The following is a 12,717-nucleotide window of genomic DNA, read 5'->3' on the forward strand; positions in this document are numbered from 1 at the left end:
GCGTATTCTGTCTATTTTTTTCTCTGATTTAGTGGTATTCATGTATCTGATTAATTGTTGTAGAATCTTTGGGCAGTTAGATAGCTTTTGTAATATTCTAACAGTTTATATTTTTTACTACACGTTTACTTGAGGTTTAAGTACAGTTTAGTTATCAAATTTTGGTTTTAAGAACATTAAATAAGCATTTGTAATATTTGCTAGTAATCTCTGCTTTAGAGTAATGGTAATATCATTACATTCAAACCATACACATTTCTTTTTTATATATGCAGTGTAGTGCCCTGAATTGGTTGTGGCTCCTGCAAGGTAGATTATACCTATTGTTGTGAAGGTTTTCTTACCATGTGATATTTGACCATGTGTGAATCCAGTCAGCTTGCAGTTGTTTTTGGTACCATCTGCACTGTAACGTAGAAGCATTAGTATTACATATTTACTATGTGTTTGTATTACTAACGTGGAGCGATTATCTGAATTGCAGGTAGAACATAATCTACCATGGTTTGCATTTTGTACAAGTTGCTGAAATAGAATGGATTCACAATTAGGTATTGATATATATACGAAGCGTTCATTGGGGATTTCTTCTTGTGTCACATTGTTGCAGAGAGTGCATGTATGTTTCCACATGTATGAAATCTGGAAGATTTCATTTATAGGTATGTTTTTGTTTTCCAGTACTTGTAGTAAGTACAGTAGAAATTCTTGTGGCTCTTCCTGTGAGTTTATAGTGAATTTCACCATTCCAGCACAGTAGTCCAATTGTTGTCTTATTCCATAAACACTATACGTGTTGTCAGGATTGTTTGCTGTATTTCTGTGAAGTACTAACATTTGCATACACAATGGGTCTGTACTGTGTAAGTAAATGTTGTCAACAATTGGTGGTAATTGAAATAGAATATTCATTGCTACATTTGCGTAGCAACTTACACCAACTATATTTGAGAGTTTAAATGGACCAGGTAGTTCTGTATCTGAGTGATTTTTTTTTTTTAGTTTGTCTTCCTTCTTTGACAAAGTACCTGGTTTACTTTCCCTAATTGGTTCTTTTTTGCTTGTGGTACTTGATGAAGTTTTAGTTTCTTTTACTCTCTTTGGAGGATTTGCAGTGACATCCTGTTGCATTTCTGTTTGATTTAGATTTCTTTTAGAACATTTTCCTTTTTGTGGAACAGGATAGTTTTCTAGATGGGGGGTGTATAGTGAACGAAGTCTATTTTATTCTAAAATGCAAGGAACATCAGAGTTTATTTTACTTGCATCAAAGTTGATTAGAAATAGACCGTCAAGTGTACGTAAGCATGATAGTGCTACGTAGCTCATGCTTTCTTTAAAGACTGTTTTACCAATGTCTATCATTGCTTTGTCTAGGGTAAGACGTTGTGATTTATGAATGGTGACTGCGTATGCAAGAGTTAGAGAAAATTGTTCTCTGCGTACATACATGTCTTTGAAGAGAAGGAATCGAGCTGTTGAGTGTCCTATCCTTTTTACTTCTGAAAGTGTGTCAAATAGTATATTGACAAACTGAATTTTGTTGTCACGTGGGTATGTTTGAAAGCCAACAACTGTACCCAGTGCTCCATTAACTAGTCCTTGGTCCACATCAGGTTACGTTTAAGCATTCCTCTGCAATTTAAGGGTCATTTTAATATCTTTTCGAAGCCTGCTGTGTTTGAGATTGATTTTTCTAAACTATTTAGTCTTGTTGTGGCTTGGTCACACATAGGTTGTGTCATACCATGTACATCTTGTTTGTCTGTGGCGCTAATTTCCATTATTGGTTGCATTTCTTTAATTAACATTATTTCATTGAATTTGAAATAGGTTGCAAGAGTTGGCATTAAGGCCATGCAATTGACATTTTTGTGGGCTAATTGTTCCATAACATCTGTAGCAGATGCATTATCGCCATAAAGTGCATTAATTTGCTGGTTTTTCAATATTGCTTCTGCTTCTTTAGAGAGTATACCAACTCTGATACTTTTTAAAATGTTGGCATAAGTGAGATCTGCAGATTGCTGCATGTTTTCTGTTAATTCTCTGTATTGGAAATGTTGCCAAAGGTTGACATTTCCGCTGCTGCCAACAGTTTTACGGCAGAGTTTGTGTCCTAATGTTCTAAAAATAGGCTCACCTTTTACTGGTGTCAATTGAAGAAGATCTCCGAAAACAATAATGTGTTTTCCTGCAAAGAGCTCTTCATAGTTTGTTCTCAGTACTGTAATCTGAGGTGAATCAAAGCCAACATTAGGTTGGAGACCATGCTCACTTCATCTATTAGTAGCATTTTCATTTGTTTCAATACTCTGCGTAGTTCCATTGCAGCTTCTGCAGAAAGTTTGTAATAGTCTAATTTGTGCTGGTGTTCTACTGGTAATAGTAGTAATCAGTGTAAAGTGACACCACCAAGTTGTGGGCAGCTAAACCTGTGGGGGCAGTGACAACAGCTGACAGTTTGTTGTTTGTCTATTGTTGAAGGGATTTACTGATGATTTTGATTAGGAATGTTTTGCCAGAACCAGCTTCACCACTGACGTACAGTAGTATAGGCTTATAATTATGGCAGGAACATTCTTTATTTTCATGTTGTACACCATGTGCAATTTGTTTTGTTACTTCTTCAAAAATGCTATGTTGTTCGTTGTTTAGTTTTGATTGTAATATAGTTAAGTCTTCTTTATCTTTATACTGACACATGGTGTTTTCTACTTCTATCATAGCTAATTCTGCCTCATTTATTATTAGTGGTTCTCCCATTGGTTCTTAGCTTCCTGTTACAGAAGGTTGACTACTGTCATGAGTGTCTTTATCTAGTTGGGCCTGGAGTTCTTCTTCGTGTTGCTGTTCATTATGCAACATTGTTTTGTATTGTGTAAAGTTTACATCAGTTATAGTGCTTTCATTTGCTTTGAAAGCATCTTCATTTGAGTCATAGTTTTCTAGTATTTCTTATTCTTTTCTCCATGGTTTAAAGAGTTGTAGCAGGTACATGTAATATAAATCTTTATGTTCAGGAGTCTTCAATGACAATTTGATATGATTAATTAAATTTGGTTTAGTGAGTTTAACTAAGCTGCCTTCACAGTTTTTCACTCTGTATGTACCTTTTTTTTCAACAGGCTTTGGGCTATGTGGTATAGACACATGGTTTCCAAAGTATTACTTCTGTTTGGGTAGTATGTGTCCAATAAATTGTTTTTTTAAAATGTCTTGGCTGTTGGGATCATGTTTGGCTATTGTTTCTATATCTTTGTTTGTTTTTAGAACTCTTTTTCTAGATTTAGCTGGACCAAGACTTAGCCATACTATATTTTCAGATTTACCATACAATGCAGTACCAGTTAAACGATCAGCTGCTTTATATGATCCACATTCTCTATGGGAGAGCATTTTTATGCCCATGCTGTATAATTTCTGAGACACTGTTTTATCTGATGACAGGTCATTCCAGAGGTCTTGGAGCTCTGTTTTTTCTGCTTTGGTTAAGTATGCCGTGACATATCGTGCAACTGCAGTAGAATTGTCTGCAATGTACTGCACATCTATGTTTGCATTCCATAAGTGGGCAATGATTGCATTATAATCATTGATATATTTTTCTTCTACTTTTCTTTTTATGTAATATGTATTTTTAGGTGACTTACCTTTAACACTATGTCTAACTGAAGACATGAGGTTGTTCACTTGACCTGTATTTGTAACTGGTCTAGGGAGACCAAATCGGCATTTGGTGTAGCATTTCCCTTTGTTTTTGTATTTGCGACGACAATTTTTGGCACATTTATGTCTTTGAAATTGTAAAATTTGTGCATGAAGATCACTATTTGTGGATTCTGATGGAATTTCAATAGTGACATATTTTTCAATAAACTGTAAAACAGTGGCATCACTGTCTTGACCAAATTTAGGAGCATCTTTAATCCATAAAAGCATGTGGATATGTGGTGCTCCTCTGACTTGGTATTCTTTTCTCCAAAAGAAGTGTTGCACTTCTCCAAGGGGAGGAACAGTTTTATTACAAATAAAAGGTAGCATAGCAATGAAGCGATGGTGAAAATATCTTGAAACATTAACAGGATCCAAAGAACAAAGTTCTCCTGGTGTTAGTATATCTATGTTTGTTTTGTTTTTATTTAATATGCGTAGGAAATCATGTAAATCTTGCCATGCATATTCTGCACAACTTAATGTAACAAACCAAGTGGGTGGGCCAAGGTTTCTAATCATACAACGTACATCTCCATGACGTCGAAACCAGTACTCTTTAGTACCACTCATATTTGCTAATAGATTTGTAATATTTGATTGTAAAACCTCATCCTTTTCTTGCACTTTTTGTAATAATTGTGTAGCTGTCATATTTTGAAAGTGTGATCCTGATTTTAATATGTGTGCAACTCCGTAACATAAAGTTGCTAGTTCACTTACAAAGAGTAGGTGGAATATGTATTCCACATTTTGTCTAAATCTGGGTTCTTCAGAATACATCCGTAATGAGCGATATTCTGAAGATGATATTTGAATAGGTCTATCATCATACCTTCCTCCTTTGCAAGTACGAAAGAGTAGAAGAAAAGCAAGTGCTTCTGTACTTTTTAATTGTATCAAAGTCTAAAGTGTTTGATATTGTAGCAGGATCTAGTAGCTCAAATTGACCAGCTTCTTGTGTTTCTTGAATTAGTTCAGTTGTATCTTTCAAGTTTTCTTCAATATTTATTTCTTTGTAATATTCATTATTCTCTTTAAGATATTGTAAGACTTGTCTAACTTTATGTAAATCTACCACCTGTTGCCATATTTTTTTGTCCTTTGTAGGTACTCCATTTACTAAGATGATTAAAGATTGCTGCGTTGGACATTGCACTCCTAGAGTATGCACATTTTCTTTTAGATCTAATGGTAAATAAACTACATTTCCACGAATGCCTTTTACCAATTCAGAGGAAGGTAATTTTGCTGTTTTTGGTTGAAGGCGTATTATTGCTTGAAATGGGTGTACTGTTTGAATTGTGATGCTCTCACATAAATTAAGTTGTTGTAGGGGTTTTGGTAGTGGGTATAATTCCAAATTATTTGTGATAGCACGTGAAGGAGTTTGGTTGTTGTCAAATTTTGTAGTGCAGTAACTGCAAAGTATTAAGGGGTCACTTATTTCGTATTTGTTTTCTGCTACAAGGTAGAGAGCTAATTCAAACCATTTAGAATCTTCATTGTCTTCTATTTTATATGATAGGTCTACAGTTTTTGTGTTACCTTTATAAAAAGTTCTGTGGCAATATACACATACATGGTTTGGTACTTCAGCTAATGTACTTTTAAATTTTAGTATTTCTTTTTTGTATGTGTTTAGCAAAAAGTTGCCATGTGTAGAATTGTTGCTAATTTGGTTTAAAGCTATTTCATTCTGTAAATGGCTTTCACTTCCAAAATATTTTTTCTGGATATAGTCAATTTCTTGAAGTAGGTCTTTCGCTATACCATGTAGAAGAATGTTATTTAAATTTGCTAGTGCTAAAGCAGGACTTTTAGCATAGTACAGTTTATAAACTAGATTTCTGATAGTTGAATGATGTGTTGATATCCTTTTGATATCATGGAAGGTGGTTTTACAAGTAGGTCCTGTAATGCAGGCCAATGAATGTCCTTGTAGTCCTGTGTACTTGCGCACTGGACAGGTATCAATATTTTGCGGCAGTTTAATTTTGAATTTGTCTTTGCTTTTTACATATTGATTGAGGAATTGGCGTAAAGACTTGAAAAATTGTTTGGGAATGTTACACATTGACGTGCATAGCCATTTGTACACTAGATGTTCTGATTCAGTTGAATGGAGGGGTAATTCTAAGTTTTCAGGGCATATTTTTGTAAGGAGTACTTCTTGTTCCATTATGGTATTATTAACTTTTTCATAACCTCGACCACTGCTATGTATGGCTATTGTATTTGTTTGGTTTTGTTTGTACGCTTCTTCATTAAAATATGGTCCTGTGCTTGTAGTGTGATTCCGTTCTCCTCTGCAGATACTTAAGAAGTTCTTTCTGTTGACATTTCGTTTATTGAGAAGTATTTTTTGTAATTTAGTTATTAGTTTTGGCACATTTCGGATTTTGCAGGGGTGTCTGGGTAAAAAAATCTGGGGCGATGTGCGCAAATCACACCTCTGCGGATTCCCACGGGTGTCCTCTTTTCGGAAATGCATGGGGCTCCCTGTTTTCCTTGGTGGCTTGGACACCCGAGGCCCATATCTGTACGGTGTGCCGGTCGGCAGAATGTCTGAGATTCCCCTCTGCAAACAGACTGGGGGTTGCTTGCGTTTTCAGCTTGCCCCTTGCCGGCCAGGTAGGTGCACCCACGCATGTGAGGTACCGTTTTCATCGGGACACCTGTGGGAACACGGGACGGTAGGCCATGTGTTGTTGGGGGCGTGTTTCGATGGGTGCGTCGAGCAAAATGTGCAGAAAAAGCGTTTTTTTTCCCCACATTTCGGACTTTGCAGGGGTGTCTGGGTAAAAAAATCTGGGGCGATGTGCGCAAATCACACCTCTGCGGATTCCCACGGGTGTCCTCTTTTCGGAAATGCATGGGGCTCCCTGTTTTCCTTGGTGGCTTGGACACCCGAGGCCCATATCTGTATGTTGTTCCGGTCGGCAGAATGGCTGAGATTCCCCTCTGCAAACAGACTGGGGGTTGCTTGTGTTTTCGGCTTGCCCCTTGCCGGCCAGGTAGGTGCACCCATGCATGTGTGGTACCGTTTTCATCGGGACACCTGTGGGAACGCGGGACGGTAGGCCATGTGTTGTTGGGGGCATGTTTCGATGGGTGCGTCGAGCGAAATGTGCGGAAAAAGCGTTTTTTTCCCCACATTTCGGATTTTGCAGGGGTGTCTGGGTAAAAAAATCTGGGGCGATGTGCGCAAATCAAACCTCTGCGGATTCCCACGGGTGTCCTCTTTTCGGAAATGCATGGGGCTCCCTGTTTTCCTTGGTGGCTTGGACACCCGAGGCCCATATCTGTATGTTGTGCCGGTCGGCAGAATGGCTGAGATTCCCCTCTGCAAACAGACTGGGGGTTGCTTGCGTTTTCGGCTTGCCCCTGGCCGGCCAGGTAGGTGCACCCACGCATGTGAGGTACCGTTTTCATCGCGACACCTGTGGGAACGCGGGACGGTAGGCCATGTGTTGTTGGGGGCGTGTTTCGATGGGTGCGTCGAGCGAAATGTGCGGAAAAAGCGTTTTTTTCCCCACATTTCGGACTTTGCAGGGGTGTCTGGGTAAAGAAATCTGGGGCGATGTGCGCAAATCACACCTCTGCGGATTCCCACGGGTGTCCTCTTTTTGGAAATGCATGGGGCTCCCTGTTTTCCTTGGTGGCTTGGACACCCGAGGCCCATATCTGTATGTTGTGCCGGTCGGCAGAATGGCTGAGATTCCCCTCTGCAAACAGACTGGGGGTTGCTTGCGTTTTCGGCTTGCCCCTTGCCGGCCAGGTAGGTGCACCCACGCATGTGAGGTACCGTTTTCATTGGGACACCTGTGGGAACGCGGGACAGTGGGCCATGTGTTGTTGGTGGCGTGTTTCGATGAGTGAGCCGAGCGAAATGTGCGGAAATTGCGTATTTTTTCCCACATTTCGGACTTTGCATGGGTGTCTGGGTAATAAATTCTGGGGCGATTTGGGCATATCATACCTCTGCGGATTCCCACGGGTGTCCTCTTTTTGGAAATGCATGGGGTTCCCTGTTTTCCTTGGTGGCTTGGACACCCGAGGCCCATATCTGTATGATGTGAGAGTGTGACATTTCCGGTGTGAAAACAGACTTGGGGTTACTTGTGTTTTAGGCTTTCCCCTTGGCGGCCAGGTAGGTGCACCCACACATGTGAGGTACCGTTTTCATCGGGACACCTGTGGGAACGCGTGACGGTAGGCCATGTGTTGTTGGGGGTGTGTTTCAATGGGTGAGCCGAGCGAAATGTGCGGAAATTGCGTATTTTTTCCCACATTTCGGACTTTGCAGGGGTGTCCGGGTAATAAATTCTGGGGCAATTTGGGCATATCATACCTCTGCGGATTCCCACGGGTGTCCTCTTTTTGGAAATGCATGGGGTTTCCTGTTTTCCTCGGTGGCTTGGACACCCGAGGCCCATATTTGTACGTTGTGCCGGTTGGCAGAATGTCTGAGATTTCCCTCTGAAAACAGACTTGGGGTTACTTGTGTTTTAGGCTTTCCCCTTGGCGGCCAGGTAGGTGCACCCACACATGTGAGGTACCGTTTTCATCGGGACACCTGTGGGAATGCGTGACGGTAGGCCATGTGTTGTTGGGGGCGTGTTTCGATGGGTGAGCCGAGCGAAATCTGCGGAAATTGCGTATTTTTTCCCACATTTCGGACTTTGCGGGGGTGTCTGGGTAATAAATCCTGGGGCGATTTGGGCATATCATACCTCTGCGGATTCCCACGGGTGTCCTCTTTTTGGAAATGCATGGGGTTTCCTGTTTTCCTCGGTGGCTTGGACACCCGAGGCCCATATCTGTACGTTGTGCCGGTTGGCAGAATGTCTGAGATTTCCCTCTGAAAACAGACTTGGGGTTACTTGTGTTTTAGGCTTTCCCCTTGGCGGCCAGGTAGGTGCACCCACACATGTGAGGTACCGTTTTCATCGGGACACCTGTGGAAATGCGTGACGGTAGGCCATGTGTTGTTGGGGGCGTGTTTCGATGGGTGAGCTGAGCGAAATGTGCGGAAATTGCGTATTTTTTCCCACATTTCGGATTTTGCAGGGGTGTCTGGGTAATAAATTCTGGGGCAATTTGGGCATATCATACCTCTGCGGATTCCCACGGGTGTCCTCTTTTTGGAAATGCATGGGGTTTACTGTTTTCCTCGGTGGCTTGGACACCCGAGGCCCATATCTGTACGTTGTGCCGGTTGGCAGAATGTCTGAGATTTCCCTCTGAAAACAGACTTGGGGTTACTTGTGTTTTAGGCTTTCCCCTTGGCGGCCAGGTAGGTGCACCCACACATGTGAGGTACCGTTTTCATCGGGACACCTGTGGGAACACGGGACGGTAGGCCATGTGTTGTTGGGGGCATGTTTAGATGGGTGCGTCGAGCGAAATGTGCGGAAAAAGCGTTTTTTTCCCCACATTTCGGATTTTGCAGGGGTGTCTGGGTAAAAAAATCTGGGGCGATGTGCGCAAATCACACCTCTGCGGATTCCCACGGGTGTCCTCTTTTTGGAAATGCATGGGGCTCCCTGTTTTCCTTGGTGGCTTGGACACCCGAGGCCCATATCTGTATGTTGTGCCGGTCGGCAGAATGGCTGAGATTCCCCTCTGCAAACAGACTGGGGGTTGCTTGCGTTTTCGGCTTGCCCCTTGCCGGCCAGGTAGGTGCACCCACGCATGTGAGGTACCGTTTTCATCGGGACACCTGTGGGAACGCGGGACGGTAGGCCATGTGTTGTTGGGGGCGTGTTTCTATGGGTGCGTCGAGCGAAATGTGCGGAAAAAGCGTTTTTTTCCCCACATTTCGGACTTTGCAGGGGTGTCTGGGTAAAAAAATCTGGGGCGATGTGCGCAAATCACACCTCTGCGGATTCCCACGGGTGTCCTCTTTTTGGAAATGCATGGGGCTCCCTGTTTTCCTTGGTGGCTTGGACACCCGAGGCCCATATCTGTATGTTGTGCCAGTCGGCAGAATGGCTCAGATTCCCCTCTGCAAACAGACTGGGGGTTGCTTGCGTTTTCGGCTTGCCCCTTGCCGGCCAGGTAGGTGCACCCACGCATGTGAGGTACCGTTTTCATCGGGACACCTGTGGGAACGCGGGACAGTAGGCCATGTGTTGTTGGGGGCGTGTTTCGATGAGTGAGCCGAGCGAAATGTGCGGAAATTGCGTATTTTTTCCCACATTTCGGACTTTGCAGGGGTGTCTGGGTAATAAATTCTGGGGCGATTTGGGCATATCATACCTCTGCGGATTCCCACGGGTGTCCTCTTTTTGGAAATGCATGGGGTTCCCTGTTTTCCTTGGTGGCTTGGACACCCGAGGCCCATATCTGTATGATGTGAGAGTGTGACATTTCCGGTGTGAAAACAGACTTGGGGTTACTTGTGTTTTAGGCTTTCCCCTTGGCGGCCAGGTAGGTGCACCCACACATGTGAGGTACCGTTTTCATCGGGACACCTGTGGGAACGCGTGACGGTAGGCCATGTGTTGTTGGGGGCGTGTTTCAATGGGTGAGCCGAGCAAAATGTGCGGAAATTGCATATTTTTTCCCACATTTCGGACTTTGCAGGGGTGTCCGGGTAATAAATTCTGGGGCAATTTGGGCATATCATACCTCTGCGGATTCCCACGGGTGTCCTCTTTTTGGAAATGCATGGGGTTTCCTGTTTTCCTCGGTGGCTTGGACACCCGAGGCCCATATTTGTACGTTGTGCCGGTTGGCAGAATGTCTGAGATTTCCCTCTGAAAACAGACTTGGGGTTACTTGTGTTTTAGGCTTTCCCCTTGGCGGCCAGGTAGGTGCACCCACACATGTGAGGTACCGTTTTCATCGGGACACCTGTGGGAATGCGTGACGGTAGGCCATGTGTTGTTGGGGGCGTGTTTCGATGGGTGAGCCGAGCGAAATCTGCGGAAATTGCATATTTTTTCCCACATTTCGGACTTTGCGGGGGTGTCTGGGTAATAAATCCTGGGGCGATTTGGGCATATCATACCTCTGCGGATTCCCACGGGTGTCCTCTTTTTGGAAATGCATGGGGTTTCCTGTTTTCCTCGGTGGCTTGGACACCCGAGGCCCATATCTGTACGTTGTGCCGGTTGGCAGAATGTCTGAGATTTCCCTCTGAAAACAGACTTGGGGTTACTTGTGTTTTAGGCTTTCCCCTTGGCGGCCAGGTAGGTGCACCCACACATGTGAGGTACCGTTTTCATCGGGAAACCTGTGGGAACGCGTGACGGTAGGCCATGTGTTGTTGGGGGCGTGTTTCGATGGGTGAGCCGAGCGAAATGTGCGGAAATTGCGTATTTTTTCCCACATTTCGGATTTTGCAGGGGTGTCTGGGTAATAAATTCTGGGGCAATTTGGGCATATCATACCTCTGCGGATTCCCACGGGTGTCCTCTTTTTGGAAATGCATGGGGTTTACTGTTTTCCTCGGTGGCTTGGACACCCGAGGCCCATATCTGTACGTTGTGCCGGTTGGCAGAATGTCTGAGATTTCCCTCTGAAAACAGACTTGGGGTTACTTGTGTTTTAGGCTTTCCCCTTGGCGGCCAGGTAGGTGCACCCACACATGTGAGGTACCGTTTTTATCGGGACACCTGTGGGAACGCGTGACGGTAGGCCACGTGTTGTTGGGGGCGTGTTTCGATGGGTGAGCCGAGCGAAATGTGCAGAAACTGCATATTTTTTCCCACATTTCGGACTTTGCGGGGGTGTCTGGGTAATAAATCCTGGGGCGATTTGGGCATATCATACCTCTGCGGATTCCCACGGGTGTCCTCTTTTTGGAAATGCATGGGGTTCCCTGTTTTCCTTGGTGGCTTGGACACCCGAGGCCCATATCTGTACGTTGTGCCGGTTGGCAGAATGTCTGAGATTTCCCTCTGAAAACAGACTTGGGGTTACTTGTGTTTTAGGCTTTCCCCTTGGCGGCCAGGTAGGTGCACCCACACATGTGAGGTACCGTTTTCATCGGGACACCTGTGGGAACGCGGGACAGTAGGCCATGTGTTGTTGGGTGCGTGTTTCGATGGGTGAGTCGAGCGAAATGTGAGGAAAATGCATATTTTTTCCCACATTTTGGACTTTGCGGGGGTGTCTGGGTAATAAATTCTGGGGCGATTTGGGCATATCATACCTCTGCGGATTCCCACGGGTGTCCTCTTTCTGGAAATGCATGGGGTTCCCTGTTTTCCTTGGTGGCTTGGACACCCGAGGCCCATATCTGTCTGATGTGAGAGTGTGACATTTACGGTGTGAAAACAGACTTGGGGTTACTTGTGTTTTAGGCTTTCCCCTTGGCGGCCAGGTAGGTGCACCCACACATGTGAGGTACCGTTTTCATCGGGACACCTGTGGGAACGCGGGACAGTAGGCCATGTGTTGTTGGGGGCGTGTTTCGATGGGTGCGTCGAGCGAAATGTGCGGAAAAAGCGTTTTTTTCCCCACATTTCGGACTTTGCAGGGGTGTCTGGGTAATAAATTCTAGGGCAATTTGGGCATATCATACCTCTGCGGATTCCCACGGGTGTCCTCTTTTTGGAAATGCATGGGGTTCCCTGTTTTCCTCGGTGGCTTGGACACCACAGGCCCATATCTGTACGTTGTGCCGGTCGGCAGAATGTCTGAGATTTCCCTCTGAAAACAGACTTGGGGTTACTTGTGTTTTAGGCTTTCCCCTTGGCGGCCAGGTAGGTGCACCCACACATGTGAGGTACCGTTTTCATTGGGACACCTGTGGGAACACGTGACGGTAGGCCATGTGTTGTTGGGGGCGTGTTTCGATGGGTGAGCCGAGCGAAATGTGCGGAAATTGCGTATTTTTTCCCACATTTCGGACTTTGCGGGGGTGTCTGGGTAATAAAATCTGGGGCAATTTGGGCATACCATACCTTTGCGGATTCCCACGGGTGTCCTCTTTTCGGAAATGCATGGGGTTCCCTGTTTTCCTCGGTGGCTTGGACACCCGAGGCCTAT

The sequence above is a fragment of the Ambystoma mexicanum genome, chromosome 10 (genome assembly GCF_040938575.1).
Source record: "Ambystoma mexicanum isolate Mex_15411 chromosome 10, UKY_AmexF1_1, whole genome shotgun sequence".
NCBI lineage: Eukaryota > Metazoa > Chordata > Amphibia > Caudata > Ambystomatidae > Ambystoma > Ambystoma mexicanum.